The sequence below is a fragment of the Triticum urartu genome, chromosome 1, assembly GCF_003073215.2.
Source record: "Triticum urartu cultivar G1812 chromosome 1, Tu2.1, whole genome shotgun sequence".
Lineage (NCBI taxonomy): Eukaryota > Viridiplantae > Streptophyta > Magnoliopsida > Poales > Poaceae > Triticum > Triticum urartu.
In genome coordinates this window covers 317,345,430-317,370,229 of record NC_053022.1, presented here as the reverse complement: position 1 = coordinate 317,370,229, position 24,800 = coordinate 317,345,430, and positions in this window count along the sequence as shown.

The window sequence follows — 24,800 nt, the reverse complement described above, 5'->3', positions numbered from 1 at the left end:
ACGGCTTCCACTTCCGCCCACTTGGTGAACTTGTCGACGGCGACGTAGAGATAGCGGTAGCCCCCTGGCACCCGGGGGAACGGGCCTAGGATGTCTAGCCCCCAGACCGCAAACGGCCATGTGAGCAGGATGGTTTGGAGGCCCTGAGTAGGCTGATGGATTTGCTTGGCGTGGAATTGGCAAGCTTCACAGGACTTCACCAGCTCGGCCGTGTCGTTGAGTGCTGTAGGCCATTAGAATCCACTGTGGAACACCTTGCCGACGAGAGTCCGTGACGACGAGTGGTGTCCGCAGTCACCGCCGTGTATGTCAATCAGCAACTACTTTCCTTGATCGCTGGAGATGCAGCGCAGCGTGACATCGTTCGGTCATTTCCTGTATAACTCGCCGTCTTGGATACAGTATGTCGTGGCTTGCCGGGCCACGCGTTCCGCGTCCTCTTCCTTCTCCGGCAGCGTCCCTTGCATCAGGTACTCTTTGAATTCCTTGATCCAGCACTCCTCCTGGGGCTCGAGCACCAAGAGCAGCGGAGCTCTTGAGGTCGGGCCACAGGCTAGGGCTCCCGTGGCCAGGGGCTGTGGGAGCTCCTCCCGAGGCTGAGTCATGCTTGAAAGAGGTGGCGTAGCTGATGGCTTGAAGAGCCGCTCTTCAAAGACGCCGGGCTCTTGCGGTTGCCGCTTGGATGCTCTCTGGCGATGTCATCGGCTTCCTTGTTGGTGCCCCGCGATACGTGGTGCAGCTCCAAGCCCAAGAACTGCTTTTCCATCTTGTCCACCTCCGCGAGGTAGGCCTCCATGTGCTCGTCCTTCGGCTCATACACCTTGTTGGAAAAGTTGACGAGGAGCTACGAGTCGCCTTTGACGGTGAGGTGCTTCACCCCTAGAGCCGCCGCAGCCCTCAGGACAGCTATGAGGCCTTCGTATTTTGCGATGTTGTTGGAGACCTTCTCGCCGTGCTGAAAACAGAGTTGCACGGCGTAGTAGAGCTTGTCCTGAGTGGGCGAGATGAGCACTGCTCCAGCCCCCGCGCCTTGGTGCGTGAAGGCGCCATCGAAATACATGACCCAGCCGTCTGGTGCCTCGCTTCCTGGGGAGGTGGACCGGTCTTCTCCTTCCTCAAGAGCCGGGGCATCTGTCCATTATGCCAAAAAATTGGCGAGCGCGGCTCCCTTGATGACCCTGGTAGTGCTAAACTCCAACTGGAATGCTTGCAACTCGATGTTCCACTCAGCGACCCTTCCGGCTGAGTTAGGGCTCCTAAGCACCCTCTCCAATGGGTAGGCTGAGACAACCTTGATGGGGTGGCCCTGGAAGTAGTGCCGCAGCTTGCGCGAGGCCACCAAGAGTGCGAGCAGGAGCTTTTGCGGCATGGGGTAGCGCGCTCTCGCGTCCCGCAGTACGGTGCTAACGAAGTACACCGGGTGCTCGACAAGGGCTGGCACACTGTCGATGCTCGGGTCCCGCGAAGATTTTGGCATATCCTGAGGTGGTGGGTTTCCTGAGACCTGACCGTCCTCAGGAGCTTCTACGATGTTGCCCTACTGAGCTTGGTCTTCCGCCGCTGATGGCTTTGTTGCACCTTCATGACCCCGCGCCGCATCAGCTCTGGCTTGGCGCGGCACACCCTTGTCTTGGCGCTCCTCCCGAACCGCCACCAGCGCCGCGTTGGCGGAGTATGGGGTAGCGGCAAGGTAGAGCACCAGAGGCTCGAGAGGCCGCGGTGCCACCATCACTAGGGGGCTGGTGAGGTATTTCTTGAGGTCTTGGAAGGCCCGGTCGGCCTCCTGGGTCCACTCGAATAGGCCATTCTCCTTCATGAGCTTAAAGATGGGTAAGGCGCGCTCACCTAGCTTGGAGATGAAACGCCCTAACGCGGTCACCCGCCCTGCTAGCTTCTGCATTTCCTTGAGGGTCTGTGGTGGGCTCATGTCTTCGATTGCCTTGATCTTCTCCGGGTTCGCCTCGATCCCTCTGTGGGATACGACGAACCCCGGTAGCTTGCCGGAGGGGACACCAAACATGCACTTCTCCGGGTTAAGCCTCAAGTTCACTTGGCGCAAGCTCTCGAAGGTCTCCTCCAAGTCTTGAATCAATGTCCTCGTCTCGCGAGATTTGACCATTATGTCATCAACGTAGACCTCTGTGTTCCTACCGAGCTACCGCCCCAAGGCGATTTGCATCAACCGTTGAAAGGTTGCGCCCCTGTTGCGCAGCCCGAAGGGCATGCAGGTGTAGCAATACACCCCGCATGGTGTCAGGAAGACTGTCTTCTCCACATCCTCCACCGCCATCTTGATTTGGTGGTATCTTGAGAATGCATCCAGGAAACATAGCAAGTCGCACTCGGCGGTGGAGTCAATCATTTGATCGATGCATGGAAGCGGGAACGGATCCTGGGGGCACGCTTTGTTAAGGTTGGTGAGGTCGACGCACATTCGTTCCTTCCCGCCTTTCTTCGGTACTACGGCAGGGTTCGCCAGCCATTCGGGGTATCGAACTTCTCGGATGGTACCTACCGCCTCCAGCTTGCGTGTCTCTTGGACGATGAAGATCTGCTTCTCAGTGGACTGCCGTCTTGCTCGCTGTTCACGGGGCATACGTTGGGGCACACCCTTAGATGATGCTGGATTACCTCTCTCGGGACCCCTACCAGCTGATTGGGCTCCCACACGAATATCTCCTTGTCCGCGCGTAAAAATCTCACAAAAGCTTCTTCTTGTCCTGGGTCAAGGCCGGTTCCTATGGTGAAGGTGGATCTTGAAGACCCATCCTTGTTGACCGGCACCTGCTTGGTCTCCGCCTTGTCTTGAGTGAACAACTGCTTATTCTTGGTGGGCGCGGTCTCCATGGCCTCGGGCGTACCGGCGCCGGCTGGCTATGCTGCTTCCACGGTCTTGAAGGCGAGCCTGAGCGCCGCCATGGCCTCCTTAGCGTCCCCCTTGATGGTGAGGACGCCCTTGCTCCCTAGCATCTTCATGAGGTTGTAGGCCGGGTGAGTCGCCACCATGAATTGAGCGAGAGCTGGGTACCCGAGGATGGCATTGTATGGGAGACCGATGCGGGCGATGTCAAAGTCCACCAGCTCGGTGCGATAGTTGTCTCGCGTGGCAAAGGTGACAGGGAGGCGGATCTGCCCTAGAGAGTGGGCAGCTCCACCACCCACTCCTGTGAAGGGCTTTCTGAGGCCGAGTCCTTCGAGCGGCACATGAAGAAGGTTTTAGGCTTCTACGGAGAGCAAGTTGAGGCCGGCGCTGCCGTCGATGAGGGTCTTGGTAAGGGCCACGTTGCAGATGGTGGGTGTGTAGAGCATCGGGAGCATCCCGGAGCCGGCGGTGGAGTCGGGGTGGGCTTCCTAGTCGAAGGTGAGGTTGGCCTCCGGCGCAGCTGTAGGATCGAAAGTATGTCTAGAGGGGTGGTGATTAGACTACTTGACCAAATAAAAATCTAGCCTTTTCCCAATTTTAGTTCTTGGCAGATTTTAGCTATCTTAGCACAAGTCAAGCAATCTACACATAATTCAAGCAAGCATGCAAAAGAGTATATGAGCAGCAGAAAGTAAAGCATGCAACTTGCAAGAATGTAAAGGGAAGAGTTTGGAGGATTCAAACGCAATTGGAGATACGAATGTTTTTGTCGTGGTTCCGATAGGTGGTGCTATCGTACATCCACGTTGATGGAGACTTCAACCCACGGAGGGTAACGGTTGCGCGAGTCCACGGAGGGCTCCACCCACGAAGGGTCCACGAAGAAGCAACCTTGTCTATTCCATCACGGCCATCACCCACGAAGGACTTGCCTCACTAGCGGTAGATCTTCACGAAGTAGGCGATCTCCTTGCCCTTACAAACTCCTTAGTTCAACTCCACAATCTTGTCGGAGGCTCCCAAGTGACACCTAGCAAATCTAGGAGACACCACTCTCCAAGAAGTAACAAATGGTGTGTTGACGATGAACTCCTTGCTCTTGTGCTTCAAATGATAGTCTCCCCAACACTCAACTCTCTCTCACAGGATTTGGATTTGGTGGAAAGAAGATTTGAGTGGAAAGCAACTTGGGGAAGGCTAGAGATCAAGATTCATATGGTTGAAATGGAATATCTTGACCTCAACACAAGTGTAGGTGGTTCTCTCTCAGAAAATGTGTATTGGAAGTGTAGGTATGTTCTGATGGCTCTCTCCACGAATGAAGAGTGGGTAGAGGGGTATATATAGCCTCCACACAAAATCTAACCGTTACACACAATTTGCCAAACTCGGCGGGACCGAATAGTTAAACTCGGTCGGACCGATTCAGCAAACCTAGTGACCCTTAGGATTTTTGGTGGGACTGAGATGCAACTCGGTAGGACCGATATGGTTAGGGTTAGGGCATAACGTAATCTCGGTGTGACCGATTACACAAACTCGGTGGGACCGATTTTGGTAATAAGCTAACCAGAGAGTTGGTCAGGTAAACTCGGTGGGACCGATTCGCTCATCTCGGTGAGACCGAAATGTTACAAAAGGGAAACAGAGAGTTTACATTGCAATCTCGGTGGGACCAATCGCTCATCTCGGTAAGACCGAAACGTTACGAAGGGAAACAGAGAGATTACAATCCCATCTCGGTGAGACCGAGATCCCTATCGGTGAGACTGATTTGCCTAGGGTTTGTGGCAGTGGCTATGACATTTAAAACTCGGTGGCGCCGGATAGAAAGAATCGGTGGGGCCGAGTTTGACTTTTGGTTTAGGTCATATGTGGATGTGGGAAGGTAGTTGAGGATTTTGGAGCATATCACTAAGCATTTTGAGCAAGCAAGACATTAAGCAACACCTCATCCCTCCTTGATAGTATTGGCTTTTCCTATAGACTCAATGTGATCTTGGATCACTAAAATATAAAATGTAGAGTCTTGAGCTTCAAGCTTGAGCCAAACTTTTTGTCCTTAGAAATTTGAGGGATCCACTTTCCTCATCCATGCCATGCCATTCATTGAGCTTTTCCTGAAATATTAATCTTGGAATAATGTTAGCTCAATGAGCTATATGTTGTTAGGAATTACCAAAACCACCCAAGGATAGTTGCACTTTCAATCTCCCCCTTTTTGGTAATTGATGACAACATATATATCAAAGCTTAGACAAATGATAATAAGAGTGAAAGGTATTGTCTCTTTGAGAAGTATGTGAAAAGCAAGAGCTCCCCCTAAATTTGTGCAAATCTTAAGATTTGCTTTGGACTGCAAATGCACAATGAGTTAGGATCATGGGTTACTCTCACATACATCTTGGTGGAGCGCTCAAAATGACAAGAATTAAATACATGCACTCATCACCAAGCAAAGTGAATGATCATATAAGGATAAGTAAGATAATATCATCTAACAAGCATAAGTGTAGCTTATGATCAACCACATGATCATCAATGTCTCACAGATAATAGCATAGTATCTCAAGCAATCAAAAGACAAACAAATTTCAACCACCAAAGCAAGAGAGAATAAAAAGCAACGCTCTCTCTCGAAGCCTATGATCTATACATTTTTCTCCCCCTTTGGCAATAAGTTACCAAAAAGTTCATAGAAAATGCATAGCACTAGAACGTCTCTCAAGCTTGGTCTTCAGGTGGTGGTGTCTGGAGAACGCCAAGGACGAAGGCTTCATTTTATGTGGATGGAGCTGATGGAGTTGGTGCTGGAGCTGGTTGCGCTGAAGTTGTAGCTGGTGCAGATGAAGTGGCTCTAGTGTCTGGAACAGGCACTACAGCAGACCTCTAAGCTCTAGGCACTCTGGCAAATGCATCAGTGGTTGTCTTGCCCTTCCTCTCCTGCATATCATCTTGAAGTTGCTCCACAACAGACTGAATCTCAGTTACCTTCACATCCAAGTCATAGAATTTTTTCTCCACGATTCTTTCCAAGATCTCCTGGTTTTGAGTTAGGTTGGCCAACCCCTTCTCAATCCTTAGAGTTGATGCTATCAAATAACCAAGCTGGTCATGCTTGCTTTTCAAAAAGTACTCAGATGCCTCCTCTTGAGTTGGCATCTTGGCAGCCTTCTCTTTCTTTGCTTTCTCCTTCTTCTCTTTAGCTTGTACTGATGATGGTTCATTCTCATTCATCACAACTTGATTGTCCTCAAAGTCAGGATAGATAGGCAAGTGTTCCTTATCCAACAAGTATGTGCCTGTGCCCATCTTTGAGTTTATCAACTCCTGGATCTGTGGGGCATATCCACAACTTCTTTTCCGGTCAGCTGCAGTCCTCTTGATAGTCTCAACTATAAGGCTCATGACCTTGAACTTCTGTGGCACATCAAATATATGTAGCAAGTTAATTGCATGGCCTCTGATCATTCTGTGATCACCAGGCTTGGGCAAGAGAGTGTGCCTAAGGATCCAATTGATTGTAGGCAGCCCTGACAGCAAGTGTTTTACTGACCCAAACTGGTGAGTCTCAAGATCATCTTCAGGAATCTCCTTGTACATGTTTGCCATAGAGTTGTGATCCATCTTCTTCTTGGCATAGACATCCAAGTCATCTTCTTCTTCCTTAGGAGCATTGATCAGATTTGCCCATTCCTCAATAGTTGAGTGGTACCTTGTACCTTTAGACATCCATACTATCCTGCCATCTGGATAGAAGTGTGCTGTGGAGTAGAATTGCATTATGAGCTCCTCATTCCACTTTGTGAGCTTCTGCCCAACAAAGTCTGCAACTCCACAAGCATTGAAGCTATCAAACACACCAGGATAGTGTTCCTCATTTTCCTTGATATACTTCCAGTCGACCCACTTCATTTCACACACTATAGGCTTCTTGTCCAACAACACTGTCTCGTAGAATTCCTGTTGTTCCTTTGTGTGGAACCTGTAATCAACAACAGTCCTTCTCCTGGTAGCATATGGATCTGTCTCTCTCCATAGCCTCAACCCTGAGTCTCTCCTAATCTTCATGTTCTCAGCCACAGGATAAGCATCATTGTGGTCTGGAATCTTGGGTTTGAGCTTTCTTAGGACTTGTCCTTCATCATCTTCATCAGCAGCAACTTCAGGCACTGGGGCCTTGTTCTTCTCAGCAGCTGGTATACTCCTGGTATTCCTCTTAGGTGCACTCTTGGGCTTGGAGGCTGCTTTGGGTGCTTCTTTGGGCTTTGATGTTGCAGCCCCTGACTTTATAGCATCACCCATCAGCTTTTGTGCCTTGGGTGCTGGTGCAGCAACCTCTTCTTCCTCTTCCTCTTCAGAATCTCTCATGATTGAGGATCTCCCAAGCACTCTAGCAGTGGTCTTTTTGATCCTCTCCTTCCTCTTCTTCCCTTCTGCAGTAGCCTCTTTGGGTTCAGATCCCAAAGGGACTTGAGTAGATGCTCTGGCCTTAGACATTGGAATTCTCTTTGCAGGAACCTTTTGCTTCATGCCTGGCTTGATGGCAGAAGCAGTGCTATATTCCTTCTTAACCACTTTCTTCTTGGAAGTGGCCTCATCCTCAACTGCCACATAGTCTTCATCCTCAGATTCAGAGGTCTTCTTCTTTCTGGCCCTGGTGGCAGCTTTGGGTAAGTTGCTTGGGGTGCTCCTGCTACCATCATCTAAACTGCTAGAGGGACTAGTGCCCTCACTCAGGTGAACCTGCTCCTCTGACCTGTTCTGGCTGTCACTCTGATCAGACATATTGCAAACACTGATAGCAGACCCTGTGAATAGATATATATGAGATAGAGTGGATGAGCATCACAAAATGTAGAGGTTTTTGCAAAAGAATGAGTCAAAAACTTAGTTTTAGTTTTCCACAGAAAGCATTTCGGATCAACCGATTTGTAAACTCGGTGATACCGAAGCAGCTGTTGGAACCTAAACTAGTGAACTCGGTCAGACCGAGTCACAGTTCGGTGGCACCGAGACTGCTAGGGTTTCACAAAATCCTGAACTCGGTCACACCGATTTGCAATTCTCGGTCAGACCGAAAATTACATGTGCAATGGCCTGAGCCGAATCGGTGGTACCGAGTTCCACAACTCGGTGGGTCCGATATGGTTTCGGCGGAAACCTAACCCTAAATTTTCAATTCAACTCTAGTCTACGGAGTGTTTTGACTGGATAAGATTGTTTCAATCGTGGCAAGATTCATGATACTCGCTACGGCGGCAACGGCGGGGAAGAATTCCGTTGACGGCGGCGGAGACCAGCAGCAGGAGGCAACTAGCGACGAGGAGGACGATCCGGAGACCCAGTAGGCAGAGCGAGCTATGCGCGGGCGAAGGGGTTTCGGAGAAATTTCCAAAATTTTACCCGTGAGTATATATAGCCCGACCCTGTCGGTGTGACCGAGTGGAACAACTCGGTGGCACCGAGATTCATAACTGCAAGCAGTTACTGAAACTCGGTGTGACTGAAAGGTTCAAATCAGTTGCACCGAGATTGAAAACCTAGATCGACTTAGTGATCTCGGTATGACCAAAATGGATGAATCGGTCAGACCAAAACGCACAAAGAAGTTTTGGAAGTTTAAGTCTATGACGAATCGGGGACTCCGAGTGCTCCTCACATAGAGTGGTTCGAATCTGACTTGATCAAATTTTGTGATGTAGCATGAATAGAGTTTGAGACGAGAAAAGCATAGATAGCTAGAGAGGGTTCTTAGGCATTCTTGTCCATCCACTTGGCAAAAGAAAAGAAAACCAATCAATCAAAACAACAAGTGGATGTCCTCGAATGAGTAAAATATGCAATCAACATGCTCACACAATAAAATGGCAATTGAAATATGTGGCAAAGCATGCACAACCAATTCTAGCATCTATCAAACAATTGGCGATGACTAGGTCATCTATATATGAGTATATTGACTTAGGAGTCAAATGAGAACATTTGATCATAGGTCATACTCATCGTTTAAGCACAAGTAGGGTTACCACTTTTACATAAAGCCATTTGTTGTGTTCACACCATTAGAGTTGCTTTAGCTCAATTCTTAGAGTAAAGCTCCCCCTAGATGTGAGATCCCCCCTAAGAGGGATGAACTAACCTTGGGTTTTGTCGATGATGACTTCATGTAGATGTTGAAGATGTGGATGCTCAATGTTGATGTAGATCATTTGAAGCTATCCATTGGAGTGAGTTGCACTTTCAATACCTACACGGGTTAGTCCCACAAGGAACAAACAAGGATATCCATAGACATAAAGTGATGCACACACAAGATGATGTCTATGAAAGATTTTAGGTTACCTTGTCCCTTGTCTTACCAACAAGAGGGTTTGTGACTCCTTGAACTAGTGCAAGATGTGGAAGTTGATTGCACTTGTTCTTGCCAAGCTGATAAGAGTGAAGTATGTTGGCGGAGTCACCCTCAAGAACTCTCTAGTTATTATTCTTCGGGATCCACACCATCTTGATGGGAATCCTTGGTGTTGTAGTTGTACTTGATGAAGTGGAACTTGAAGTAGTCCTGGGAACCCACTTGACCAAGGCCTTAGGAGCTTCTTCAAATGCATCAATTTCCTCTTGAAGCTTGTCCTTGCCTTTTTGCTTGTGGTCTTGTGGTGGAAGATAATCTTGAGCTTGTGTCCCTTTGAGAGAAGTAGGATCATGGTTCTCTTGTTGAGGAACAAACTTCGTCTTGGGGTATTGATCTTCTTCCCACTCAACTCCATTGGCATTGAACTTTCGTTCAAAACCAACACCTTGATTCTTCTGGTGCCTTCCTTGCTTGCGTACAATTTCCTCGAATTGCTTACTTCCGGCAAGGCTCTTGTAAACACCTTCCTCTATAATTCCCTTCAATAAGCTATTTTCTTTCTCAAGTGTAACTTGGCTAAGAGAATCATTAGTGGAATCAAGAGAACTACTAGAAGCAACAATATTGGATTTAGCATGATTATTGTTACTACTAGAGGAAGAATCTTTCTTGTTCTTGTTACTAGACTTGACTTGAGGCATGTAAGTGGATAAGAGTAAACGCTTGGCAATGTAAGAACTTTTCTTACGAAGATCATCATTGATTGCTTTTAAGAACTCATGCTCTTGCTCAAGGTTGAGCTTTTCAAAGCGCAATTTCTCATGAGTCCTTAAAAGTTCTCGCTGATCTCCTAAGATAGTTTCATGAGCTAACTTAAGAGTGTTTAGTTCTTTAGTTAGAGAATCAATCTTCTCCTTATCATTGTCATTCGTTTTATCTTGATTAGCATGATTAATTGACGTTTCGTCATAGTATTCATCACTAGAGTTGTCAACAAGTAAATCATCATCACCTAACAAGTCATCTTCATCACTATTGAAATCAACATACTCGGGGTGTGATACCTTTGGGCCTTTAGCCATGAAGCATGTTCCAACTCCTTCATTTGGTGAGTCAAATATGTCGTAGGAGTTGGTTGTCACAAGTGCTAGACCGGCAACACCTTCATCTTGAGTATATTCGGAGTCGGAGTGATAGCTTCTCTCGGAGTGGTTGTCGGAGTCGGAGCCGGATACCCATTCACCAACATGATCTTGATGTCTTCATTTTGTGTAGCTCCTTGATGAATTGTCCTTTCTTTCCGAATCCTTGCTTCTCCATGAGGGTCTTCGTTCATAACGATCATCTCTACTCCTTCTTTCTCTAGATGGTGATTCTTCTCTTCTACTTCTTCTCTTGGGAGAGTCTTCTCTTCTCTTGTAGGGGGCCGTACACTCATTGGAATAGTGTCCGGGCCTTCCACAATTTTAGCAATTTCGCTCTCGACTAGAAGATCTTTTGTCATTGTAGGACCTTGACTTGGAGCTTCTCTCTTTGCTTCTACTCTTGTAGAACTTGTTGAAGTTCTTGACCATTAAGCTCAATTCTTCATTGAAGGTTTGTTTCTCACTCGATGATGTGGGGGCTTCACATGAGGCTTTGTAAGCACCACTTGATTTGTTGTGAAGTTCCTCTTTATCCTTGAGTGACATCTCATGAGCAACAATTCTTCCGATGACTTCCGTTGGCTTGAGATCTTTGTAATTGGGCATCATTTGGATCAATGTGCACACGGTATCATATTTTCCATCCAAGGCTCTTAGGATCTTCTTGATGATGAATCTATCGGTCATCTCTTCACTCCCTAAGCCGGCAATCTCATTTGTGATAAGAGCAAGCCTAGAGTACATTTCAGCGACACCTTCACCATCCTTCATTTTGAACTTGTCAAGTTGACTTTGAAGCACATCCAATTTGGATTCCTTGACGGAGTTGGTACCTTCGTGCATATCAATCAAAGTATCCCAAATTTCCTTTGCATTCTTAAGACGGCTAATTTTGTTGAATTCTTCAGGGCACAATCCGTTGAAGAGGATATCACAAGCTTGAGCGTTGTATTGCAGCATTTTCAACTCTTCCACGGTGGCTTCACGGTTTGGTTCTTTCCCGTCAAAGAATTCACCTTGCAAGCCAATACACACAATAGCCCAAACGGCGGGGTTATGTCCAAGAATATGCATTTTCATCTTATGCTTCCAACTAGCAAAATTAGTACCATCAAAGTAAGGACCTCTACGGTGATAATTTCCCTCACTAGACGACATACTCTCCTAGGTTGTGAAACCAAGGCTATGACCACCAAAAGCTATGGAAATCAAAGAAAATGGAGACCAAAGCTCTGATACCACTTGTAGGATCGAAAGTATGTCTAGAGGGGGGGTGATTAGACTACTTGACCAAATAAAAATCTAGCCTTTTCCCAATTTTAGTTCTTGGCAGGTTTTAGCTATCTTAGCACAAGTCAAGTAATCTCCACATAATTCAAGCAAGCATGCAAAAGAGTATATGAGCAGCGGAAAGTAAAGCATGCAGCTTGCAAGAATGTAAAGGGAAGGGTTTGGAGGATTCAAAAGCAATTGGAGACACGGATGTTTTTGTCGTGGTTCCCATAGGTGGTGCTATCGTACATCCACGTTGATGGAGACTTCAACCAACGAAGGGTAACGGTTGCGAGAGTCCATGGAGGGCTCCACCCACGAAGGGTCCACAAAGAAGCAACCTTGTCTATTCCATCACGGTCGTCGCCCACGAAGGACTTGCCTCACTAGCGGTAGATCTTCACGAAGTAGGCGATCTCCTTGCCCTTACAAACTCCTTGGTTCAACTCCACAATCTTGTCGGAGGCTCCCAAGTGACACCTAGAAAATCTAGGAGACACCACTCTCCAAGAAGTAACAAATGGTGTGTTGATGATGAACTCCTTAAGAAGTAACAAATGGTGTGTTGATGATGAACTCCTTGCTCTTGTGCTTCAAATGATAGTCTCCCCAACACTCAACTCTCTCTCACAGGATTTGGATTTGGTGGAAAGAAGATTTGAGTGGAAAGCAACTTGGGGAAGGCTAGAGATCAAGATTCATATGGTTGGAATGGAATATCTTGACCTCAACACAAGTGTAGGTGGTTCTCTCTCAGAAAATGTGTATTGGAAGTGTAGGTATGTTCTGATGGCTCTCTCCACCAATGAAGAGTGCGTGGAGGGGTATATATAGCCTCCACACAAAATCTAACCGTTACACACAATGCCAAAACTCGGGTGGGACCGATGGTTAAACTCGTCGACCGATTCAGCAAACCTAGTGATCGTTAGGATTTCGGTGGACTGAGATGCAACTCGGTAAGGACGATATGGTTTAGGTTAGGGCATAACGTAATCTCGGGTGTGACCGATTACACAAACTCGGTGGGACCATTTTGGTAATAGCTACAGAGAGTTGGTCAGGTAAACTCGGTGGGACCGATTCGCTCATCTCGGTGAGACCGAAATGTTACAAAAGGGAAACAGAGAGTTTACATTGCAATCTTGGTGGGACCGATCGCTCATCTCGGTAAGACCGAAACGTTACGAAGGGAAACAGAGAGATTACAATCCCATCTCGGTGAGACCGATTTTCTTAGGGTTTGTGGCAGTGGCTATGACACTTGAAACTCAGTGGCGCCGGATAGAAAGAATTGGTGGGGCCGAGTTTGACTTTTGGTTTAGGTCATATGTGGATGGAAGTAGTTGAGGATTGGAGCATAATCACTAAGCATTTTGAGCAAGCAAAGCCATTAAGCAACACTCATCCCTCCTTGATAGTATGGCTTTTCCTATAGACTCAATGTGATCTTGATCACTAAAATATAAAATGTAGAGTCTTGAGCTCAAGCTTGAGCCAAACTTTTTGTCCTTAGAATTTTGAGGGATCCACTTTCCTCATCCATGCCATGCCATTCATTGAGCTTTTCCTGAAATATTAATCTTGGAATAATGTTAGCTCAATCCTGAAATATTAATCTTGGAATAATGTTAGCTCAATGAGCTATATGTTGTTAGGAATTACCAAAACCACCCAGGGATAGTTGCACTTTCAGCAGCCCAACCCGGCGGAGCCCCTGGGCGCTTGGAGGCTGCCCCAATCTGACGGAAGAATGGTTTGACGTGGCGATCTGAAGGCGGTGCTTGGGAGCCACCCAGCAGTGCCGCGACTGCATGGTGCGCCGGCACCACGTAACGCGCAGTGAAGAGGTTGCGGAGCTCCCCCCAGGATGCCACCATGGATCCCGGGAGGTTGAGCAGCCAGGTGCGCGGCTCGCCGGCGAGGGCCATGGGGAACCAGTTGGCCATGATCTTGTCGTCGCCTCTGGCTTCGAGGACAGCCTCCTCGTACCCCAGCAGGAATGACGCCGAGTCTGCGGCGCCATCATAACGCGGCGGCATCTCCGGCTTGAACTTGGCCAGCCACTGCACTCGCCGCTGGGCGGGGGCAAGGGCTCGGTACCCAGACTCCCTGCTGCTGGTGTTGGCTGCAGAGGTGGGTGGCGGGGCACCTGCCATGGGAGCGTAGTGCGGCGGTACGGGGCTCAGGTTGGTAGAGAGGATCCCCGGCGCACCCCTACCTGGTGCGACAAATGTCGAATGTGGGGTTCCGGCAAACCCTTAAGGTTCGAACACTGGGGTGCGCGCGAAGTCTTCCCTTCCTACCGATCTACGCCCTAGCTCGCTAAGATCTCGCGGACGAACTCGACGAACTCGCAACACAGAAAGACACGAGGTTTATATTGGTTCGGGCCACCATTGTGGTGTAATACCCTACTCCAGTGTGGTGGTGATGGATTGCCTCTAGGGCAGATGATGAACAGTACAAGGGAAGAACAACCTCCTGAGGTTGAGGTGTTCTTGTGAGTAGGCTCTCGATCAGGTTGGATCAAGCTAAGCTGAGATGCCTCTACTATGGTGGCTAGCTCTACTTATATAGGCCCAGGTCCTCTTCCCAAATATCGAGCGGGGAGGGAGCCAACAACGGCGGGCCAACTTGAAGGGGGGCAGCTAGCACAAGCTATCCTAACAAAAGTGGTCTTTGCCTGCGAAAAGCTCTGGCGGTGACGCCGTCTTGGGCTCCACGATGACCTCCATCTTGCCGTCCTCCTGGTCTTGGTCTTATTGCACCAATATAGCAACCTTTGCCTGATGCCTCGGTACTCTTCACCTGCGCTGGCCTCCTTAGCACCAAAGAGGAAACAAGGACGCTGCGCGCTGGCGCCCGACTGGTGTCGTGCGTCATGGCTCACGTCACGAGGGCCTCGTGAGGTTTGCCCCATCTTGATATCTCCTCTCTTCGTGAGCCTGCCTGGCTAGGCTACTCCAGGGGAGGCCCTGCGTCGTCCGCCTCACGAGGCTTGGACCCTCGCGAGGGTCTTGGATGCCTTGTTGATGAAGATGGGTCGTACGGCCTGCTGGCTTGGCCACGCCGTGGGCCGCAGGCAGGCAAGTCTGGGGACCCCATTCCTAGAACGCCGACAAAGTTATCCTGACAAAAGGTGGTCTTCGCCTACCAAAGGCTCTGGTGGTGACGCCATCCTGGGCTCCATGGTGCCCTCCGTCCTGCCGTCCTGCTGGTCTTGGTCTTGTTGCACCGATATGGAAACCTTTGCCTGCTGCCTCAGGACTCCTCGCCTGCGCATGTCCCTTTAGCACCAAAGAGGAAACAAGGACACTGCGTGCTCTGGCGCCCGCCTGGTGTCCGCCTGGCCTTGGTCGTCATGGCTTGCGTCACAGGGACCTCGCGAGGTGCCCCCCGCCTTGATCTCTCCACCCCTCGTGAGCCAGCCTGGTGAGGCCGCCCCCGAGGAGGTCTTGCATCGTTCGCCTCGCGAGGCTTGGTCCCTCGCGAGGGTCTTGAGTGTTCGCTGCTGAAGATGGGCCGTACGGGGCCTTTGGCGGAGCCATTTCGTGGGCCGCAGGCGGGCAAGTCTGGGTACCCCCATTCCCAGGACGCCGACAGTAGCCCCCGGGCCCAAGGCGCGCTCGGACTTGGCTTCAAGGCGAAGTCAAGGGGCCAGTGCGGAGCGCCGCGAGCCCCAAGAGCCCGCGGGCTCGGTTGACACGTGGCGGTTGATGGGACGTGCATGTCTCCACTTCCCCATGCTGCCTTGATATCTGCCTGGCTAGGCGGCCACCGTGACTTACACAGTTATTCCCTCGCTGCTGATGACGCACCTCTCCAATTCTTCTGCCTTCCCAAACAACAACCTCCTCTCCCAACTCGGCCTGAGCTTGGCCTCCCCGCCGCCATGGCACCAAGCCGAATGGAGAAGGGAAAGAAGAAGTCCTAGTCTTCAGCCGAGCCACCTCCGGTCATTGAACATGTCGTTGGTTGGTCGTTAGTGCTCAACCAGGAAGCCATGGATAAGGTCCGCCCAACGCTCGCCTCTAGCTTCAACGAATTGGGGAAGACGGTGGCCTGGCCCGCATCCCGCGCCTCTGTTGATAGGACAGCAACCGAGGTCCAATTCTTCATTGACGCCCTATGGGCCGGCCTGGTTCCTCCTTTTTCCTCCTTCTTCAACGCCGTGCTTTCCCACTATCAGATCCATATGCTGCACCTAGATCCCCAATCCGTCTCCCTTCTTGCCGTTTTTGCCTTCATTTGTGAGGCTGATGACCCACAAGTATCGGGGATCTATCATAGTCCTTTAGATAAGTAAGAGTGTCGAACCCAACGAGGAGTAGAAGGAAATGATAAGCGGTTTTCAGCAAGGTATTCTCTGCAAGCACTGAAATTATAGGTAACAGATAGTTTTGTGATAAGATAATTTGTAACGAGCAACAAGTAACAAAAGTAAATAAAGTGCAGCAAGGTGGCCCAATCCTTTTTGTAGCAAAGGGCAAGCCTGGACAAACTCTTATATAGAACAAAGCGCTCCCGAGGACACGTGGGAATTATCGTCAAGCTAGTTTTCATCACGCTCATATGATTCGCGTTCGGTACTTTGATAATTTGATATGTGGGTGGACCGGTGCTTGGGTGCTGTCCTTACTTGGTCAAGCATCCCACTTATGATTAACTCCTATTGCAAGCATCCACAACTAGAAAATAAGTATTAAGGTAAACCTAACCATAGCATGAAACATATGGATCCAAATCAGCCCCTTACGAAGCAACACATAAACTAGGGTTTAAGCTTCTGTCACTCTAGCAACCCATCATCTACTTATTACTTCCCAATGCCTTCCTCTAGGCCCAAATAATGGTGAAGTGTCATGTAGTCGACGTTCACATAACACCACTAGAGGAGAGAACATATATCTCATCAAAATATCGAACGAATACCAAATTCACATGACTACTAATAGCAAGACGTCTCCCATGTCCTCATGAACAAACATAACTACTCACAAAGAATATTCATGTTCATAATCAGAGGGGTATTAATATGCATATAGGATCTGAACATATGATCTTCCACCAAATAATCCAACTAGCATCAACTACGAGGAGTAATCAACACTACTAGCAACCTACAGGTACCAATCCCAGACTTAGAGACAAGAATTGGATACAAGAGATGAACTAGGGTTTGAGAGGAGATGGTGCTGGTGAAGATGTTGAAGGAGATTGACCCCCTCCCGATGAGAGGATCGTTGGTGATGACGATGGTGATGATTTTCCCCTCCCGGAGGGAAGTTTCCCCGGCAGAACAGCTCCGCTAGAGCCCTAGATTGGTTCTGCCAAGGTTCCACCTCGTGGCGGCGGAGTCTCATCCCGAAAGCTTGCTTATGATTTTTTCCTCAACAAAAGACTCCATATAGTAGAAGATGGGCATCGAAGGGCCACCAGGGGGCCCACGAGGCAGGGGGGGCATGCCTAGGGGGGTAGGGCGCGCCCCCACTCTCATGGCTGGTGAGTGGACCCCTCTAGTACTTCTTGCGCTTAGTATTTTTTATATATCCTGAAAATAACTTTCGTGAAGTTTCAGGACTTTTGGAACTGTGCAGAATAGTTCTCTAATATTTGCTCCTTTTCCAGCCCAGAATCCCAGCTGCCGACATTCTCCCTCCTTATGTAAACCTTGTAAAATAAGAGAGAATAGGCATAAGTATTGTGACATAATGTGTAATAACAACCCATAATGCAATAAATATCGATATAAAAGCATGATGCAAAATGGACGTATCAACTCCCCCAAGCTTAGACCTCGCTTGTCCTCAAGCGAAAGTCGAAATCGAAAAATATGTCCACATGTTTAGAGATAGAGGTGTCGATAAAAATAAAATATGGACATGAGGGCATCATGATCATTCTAAGAACAACAACTTATATAATTATAGTCATATGATCTCTTATGCTAGAGTAACAATTCAATCACAATTTCAAGTATGAATCATAAACTTCATTGAAAACTAACAAACTATAATCTCAATCATTGAAGCAATTGCAATTTATCATAACATAGGAAAGAGTCAATATAAGAGCTTTTCAGCAAGTCCACATACTCAACTATCATATAGTCTTTCACAATTGCTAACACTCACGCAATACTTATGGGTATAGAGTTCTAATCGGACACAGAGAAAGATAGGGGCTTATAGTTTTGCCTCCCAATGTTTTACCTCAAGGGTAATGTCGACAATAATAGTTCATGAAAACTCACATCCAATTAGCCATATATACCAGGATCTTTCCAACATATTGTGCTTGCCAAAAGATAAAATGTAAAAAGGAAAGGTGACGATCACCATGACTCTTATGTAAGGTGGGAGATAAAAGTAAAAGATAGGCCCTTCGCAGAGGGAAGCCGAGGTTGTCATGCGCTTTTATGGTTGGATGCACAAAATCTTATTGCGAAAGAATGTCACTTTATATTGCCACTTGTGATATGGACCTTTATTATGCAGTCCGTCGCTTTTATTTCTTCCACATCACAAGATCGTATAAAGCTTATTTCCTCCACACCAATCAATCATACATATTTAGAGAGAAATTTTTATTTCTTGCACCGATGACAACTTACTTGAAGGATCTTACTCAATCCATAGGTAGATATGGTGGACTCTCATGGCAAAACTGGGTTTAAGAGTATTTGGAAGCACAAGTAGTATCTCTAATTGGTGCAAAGAATTTGGCTAGCATGAGGGGGAAAAGCAAGCTCAATCATGTTGGATGATCCATGACAATATAATTTATCTCAGATGTAAGAAAACATAACCCATTACATTGTCTTCCTTGTCCAACGTCAACTCTTTAGCATGTCATATTTTAATGAGTGCTCACAATCATAAAAGATGTCCAAGATAGTGTATTTATATGTGAAACCTCTCTTTCTTTATTACTTCCTATTAATTGCAACGATGGCCAAAGCTATGTTTGTCAACTCTCAACAACTTTTAATCATCATACTCTTTATATGTGAGCTCATTACTCTCCATAAGATCTATATGATCTCTTTTATTTCTTTTATTCTTTCTCTTTTCTTTTATTCACTCAAGATCATGGAAAAATAATCAAACCCTTGACTCAACACTAATCTTTATTATATAGCTCATGGACTCGATTACATAGAGGGATCATAAAGCAAAACTCAAAACTAGATCATACCAAAAACTTTATTCTACTAGATCAAGATATTACTAAAAGGATCGAACTAAGAAAAACGATAAAGATAGAGATGTGATGGTGATACGATACCGGGGCACCTCCCCCAAGCTTGGCAGTTGCCAAGGGGAGTGCCCATACCCGATGCTCAGTTCTTCTTTGTTGGTGAAGAAGGTGATGGTTTTGTTGATGGCGTAGGCTTCTTCCTTAATTTGCGATTGAGGACAGAATTTTGGTCCCTTAGGTCATCGATCTCCTGCTCCAGGCTTAGTATCTTTTTGCATAGTTCCTGCTTGTTTTCCTGCAAGAGGCGAAAAGGGATAAACTCGACCTTAGGTTTCTTTACTCTATCCGGGAGGCTTGACTTTTTGAACTCCACATGCATGTCCCCAGGTTGAGGTAATGGGACTTCATCTTCTTATGAGCTCGTCTCCTCCCTTCCCTTGGGTTCATAGTCCTCTTCTTCTTCTGCGGTCCAACCACAATGCTCCACATCCCCATAGACCTTAGGATCTGCAAGGTAATCAGCCACATAGCTTTCTCCTTCTGAATCCTGGGACGACATGTTGCAGGACAGCTCGAAACAAAGACATGAGATATTTGCGTGATACAGAGGTCAAAACCTTCGGGAGATTAAATAATGAATTTTTACCGACCAAAAGAAGTATCATGCAAGAAAACAGAGTCCGGAGAGAACACGAGGTGCCCACAAGGGAGGGGGGCGCGCCCAGGGGGTAGGGCGCCCCCTCCACCCTCGTGGAGCCATCGTGTCCTTCCCGGACTGCTTCTTATTTTTCTTTTTTCTAAATATTCCAAAATGGAGAAAAATTTCCATTAGAACTGTTTTGGAGTCGGTTTACTTACCGTACCACATACCTATTCCTTTTCGGAGTCTGAAACGTTCCGGAAAGTGTCCCTTATGTATTCCTCCAGGGTTATGGTTTCAATAACATTGGTTTCAACATTTATAGGATTACCTGAGATATAACGTTTGATTCGTTGACCATTCACCACCTTCGGATTTGTGCCTTCGAAGTTGTTGATTTTTATGGCACCAGAACGATAGACCTCCTCAATAATGTAAGGACCTTCCCATTTAGAGAGAAGTTTTCCTGCAAAAAATCTTAAACGAGAGTTGTATAGCAATGCATAATCACCTACATTAAACTCACGCTTTTGTATCCTTTTTTCATGCCATCTTTTAACTTTTTCTTTAAACAACTTGGCATTCTCATAGGCTTGGGTTCTCCATTCATCAAGTGAGCTAATGTCAAATAACCTTTTTCTCCCTGGCAAGTTTGAAATCATAATTGAGCTCTTTAATAGCCCAATAAGCCTTATGTTCTAGTTCTAGAGGTAAGTGACATGCTTTTCCATAAGCCATTTTATATGGAGACATACCCATAGGATTTTTATATGCAGTCCTATAGGCCCATAATGCATCATCAAGTTTCTTGGACCAATTCTTTCTAGATCTATTAACAGTCTTTTGCAAAATTAATTTGAGTTCTACATTACTCAATTCTACCTGACCACTAGACTGTGGGTGATAAGGAGATGCAATTATATGATTAACATCATACTTAGCAAGCATTTTACGGAAAGCACCATGAATAAAATGTGAACCACCATTAGTCATTAAATATCTAGGACCCCAAACCTCGGAAAAATAACTTCTTTAAGCATCTTAATAGAGGTGTTATGATCAGCCCTACTAGTTGGAATAGCTTCTACCCACTTAGTAATGTAATCAACGGCAACTAAAATATGTGTATATCCATTAGAGGCAGGAAACGGTCCCATATAATCAAAGCCCCAAACATCAAATGGTTCAATAACAAGTGAATAATTCATAGGCATTTCTTGACGTCTACTAATATTACCAATTCTTTAACATTCATCACAAGATAAGACAAACTTACGGGCATCCTTGAAGAGAGTAGGCCAATAAAAACTGGATTGTAATACCTTATGTGCAGTTCTATCTCCAGCGTGGTGGCCTCCATAAGCTTCGGAGTGACACTTGCGTAGGATCTGTTCCTGTTCATGCTCAGGTACACAACATCTAATAACACCATCTACTCCTTCTTTATAGAGATGTGGGTCATCCCAAAAGTAATGTCTTAAATCATAGAAAACTTTTTCTTTTGCTGGTATGTGAAACTAGGTGGTATAAATTTAGCAACAATGTAATTAGCATAATCAGCATACCATGGAGCAGTATGAGAAGCGTTTATGACATTTAATTGTTCATCAGGAAAGCTATCATCAATAGGTAGTGGGTCATCAAGAACATTTTCTAACCTAGACAAGTTATCTGCAATGGGGTTCTCAGCTCCCTCTCTATCGACAACATGCAAATCAAATTCTTGTAGCAAGAGAACCCATCTAATAAGTCTAGGTTTAGCATCTTTCTTTTCCATAAGATATTTAATAGCAACATGATCAGTGTGAATAGTTACTTTAGAATCAACAATATAAGGTCTAAACTTATCACAAGCAAATACAACTGCTAAGAATTCTTTTTCAGTAGTAGCATAATTTCTCTGGGCATTGTCTAGAGTTTTACTAGCATATTGAATAACATTTAATTTCTTATCAACTCTTTTCCCTAGAACAGCGCCTACAGCATAATCACTAGCATCACACATAATTTCAAAAGGTAAATTCCAATCAGGTGGCTGAACGATATGTGCAGAGATTAATGCTTTCTTAAGTATTTCAAATGCTTCTACACAATCATCATCAAAGACGAATGGTATATCTTTTTGTAATAAATTAGTCAGAGGCTGAGAAATTTTTGAGAAGTCCTTAAATTGCTTACTTCCGGCAAGGCTCTTGTAAACACCTTTCTCTATAATTCCCTTCAATAAGCTATTTTCTTGCTCAAGTGTAACTTGGCTAAGAGAATCATTAGTGGAATCAAGAGAACTACTAGAAGCAACATCATTGGGTTTAGCATGATTATTGTTACTACTAGAAGAAGAATCTTTCTTACTCTTGTTGCTAGATTTAACTTTTGGCATGTAAGTAGACAAGAGTAAACGCTTGGCAATGTAAGAAGAACTTTTCTTGCGAATATCATCATTGATCGCTTTTAACAACCCATGCTCTTGCTCAAGGTTGAGCTTTTCGAAGCGTAACTTCTCATGAGTCTTTAAAAGTTCTCTATGATTTTCCAAGGTAGTTTCATGAGCTTACTTAAGAGTGTTTAGCTCTTTAGTTAGACTCGCAATCTCCTTCTTATCATCGTCATTCGTTTTGTCTTGATTAGCATGATTAATAGCAAGTTCATCATAGTTTTCATCACTAGAATTGTCAACAAGTAAATCATCATCACCTAGAAAGTCATCTTCATCACTATTGAAATCAACATACTCGGGGTGCGTTACCTTTGGGCCTTTAACCATGATGCATCTTCCAATTTCCTTCATTTGGTGACTTAAATATGTCGTAGGAGTTGGTTGACACAAGTGCTAGACCGGCAACACCTTCATCTTGAGTATATTCGGAGTCGGAGTGATAACTTCTTTCGAAGTGATCGTCGGAGTCGGAGCCGGATACCCATTCACCAACGTGAGCTTGATGTCTTTGTTTTGTGTAGCTCCTTGATGATTTGTCCTTCCTTTCCAAATCCTTGCTTCTCCGTGATGTTCTTCGTTCATAACAGTCATCTCTAATCCTTCTCTCTCTTGGTGGTGATTCTTCTCTCCTACTCCTTCTTTTGGGAGAATCTTCTTTTCTTTTGTAGGGAGCCGTACACTCATTGGAGTAGTGTCCGGGTCTTCCACAATTATAGCAATTGCGTTCACGAGTTGAAGATCTTTTGTCATTGTAGGACCTTGACTTGGAACTTCTTTCCTTGTTTCTATTCTTGTAAAACTAGTTGAAGTTCTTCACCATTAGGCTCAATTCTTCATTGAAGTTTTGTTTCTCACTTGATGATGTGGGAGCACCACACGAGGCTTTGTAAGCACCACTTGACTTGTTGTGAAGCTCTTCCTTATCCTTGAGTGACATCTCATGAGCAACAATCCTTCTAATGACTTCCGTTGGCTTGAGATCTTTGTAATTGGGCATCATTTGCATCAATGTGCACATGGTATCATATTTTCCATCCAAGGCTCTTAGGATCTTCTTGATGATGAATATATCGGTCATCTCTTTACTTCCTAAGCCGGCAATCTCATTTGTGATGAGAGCAAGCCTAGAGTACAATTCAACAACACCTTCACCATCCTTCATTTTCAACTTGTCAAGTTGACTTTGAATCACATCCAATTTGGATTCCTTGACGGAGTCGGTACCTTCGTGCATATCAATCAAAGTATCCCAAATTTCCTTTGCATTCTCAAAACGGCTGATTTTGTTGAATTCTTCGGGGCACAATCTGTTGAAGAGAATATCACAAGCTTGAGCATTGTATTGCAGCATCTTCAACTCTTCCACGCTAGCCTCACTGTGCGGTTCTCTCCCATCAAAGAATTCACCTTGCAAGCCAACACACACAATAGCCCAAAAGGCAGGGTTATGTCCAAGAATATGCATTTTCATCTTATGCTTCCAACTAGCAAAATTAGTACGATCAAAGTAAGGACCTCTACGGTGGTAATTTCCCTCACTAGACGCCATACTCTCCTAGGTTGTGAAACCAAGGCTATGATCACCAAAGCTATGGAAATAAATGCAAATGGAGACCAAAGCTCTGATACCACTTGTAGGATCGAAAGTATGTCTAAGGGGGTGATTAGACTACTTGACCAAATAAAAATGTACCCTTTTCCCAATTTCAAGTCTTGGCAGATTTTAGCAACTTAGCACAAACAAGTAATCAACCTACACATGCAATTTTAAGAGTATAACAGGGGAATGTAAAACAATTGCATATGAAGATAAAGGGAGGAGTTTGGAGGGAGCAAATGCAATGTAGACACGGAGATTTTTGGCGTGGTTCCGATAGGTGGTGCTATCGTACATCCACGTTGATGGAGACTTCAACCCACAAAGGGTAACGGCTGCGCGAGTCCACGGAGGGCTCCACCCATGAAGGGTCCATGAACAAGCAACCTTGTCTATCCCACCATGGCCATCGCCCACGAAGGACTTTCCTCACTAGGGTAGATCTTCATGAAGTAGGCGATCTCCTTACCCGTACAAACTCCTTGGTTCAACTCCACAATCTTGTCGGAGGCTCCCAAGTGACACCTAACCAATCTAGGAGACACCACTCTCCAAAAGGTAATAGATGGTGTGCTGATGATTAACTCCTTGCTCTTTGCTTCAAATGATAGTCTCCCCAACACTCAACTCTCTCTCATAGATTTGGATTTGGTGGAAAGATGATTTAAGTGGAAAGCAACTTGGGGAAGGCTAGATATCAAGATTCTTATGGTTGGAATGGAATGTCTTGGTCTCAACACATGAGTAGGTGGTTCCCTCTCAGAAAATGTATGCTGGAAGTGTAGGCATGTTCTGATGGATCTCTCCTCGAATGAAGAGTGGGTGGAGGGGTATTTATAGCCTCCACACAAAATCTAACCGTTACACGCAATTTACCAAACTGGTGGGACCGAATCAGAAAACTCGGTCAAACCGATGTAGTTCAAAATGTGAACATTAGGATTTTCGGTGGGACCGACATGTCAACTCGGTAGGACCGATTTCATTAGGGTTAGGGCATAACGTAATCTCGGTGAGACCGATCACATAAACTCGGTAGGACCGATTTCTGTAATAGGAAAAAAAGAGTTGGTCAGGCAAACTCGGTGGGACCGAATCGCTCATTTCGGTGAGACCGAAATGTTACGAAAGGGAAACAGAGAGTTTGGATTGCGAACTCAGTGGGGCCGATCACTTATCTCGGTTGGACCGAAACGTTACGAAGGGAAACAGAGAGTTTGCAATTCCATCTCGGTGAGACCGAGTTTGACTTTTGGTTTGGGACATATGTGGATATGGGAAAGTAGTT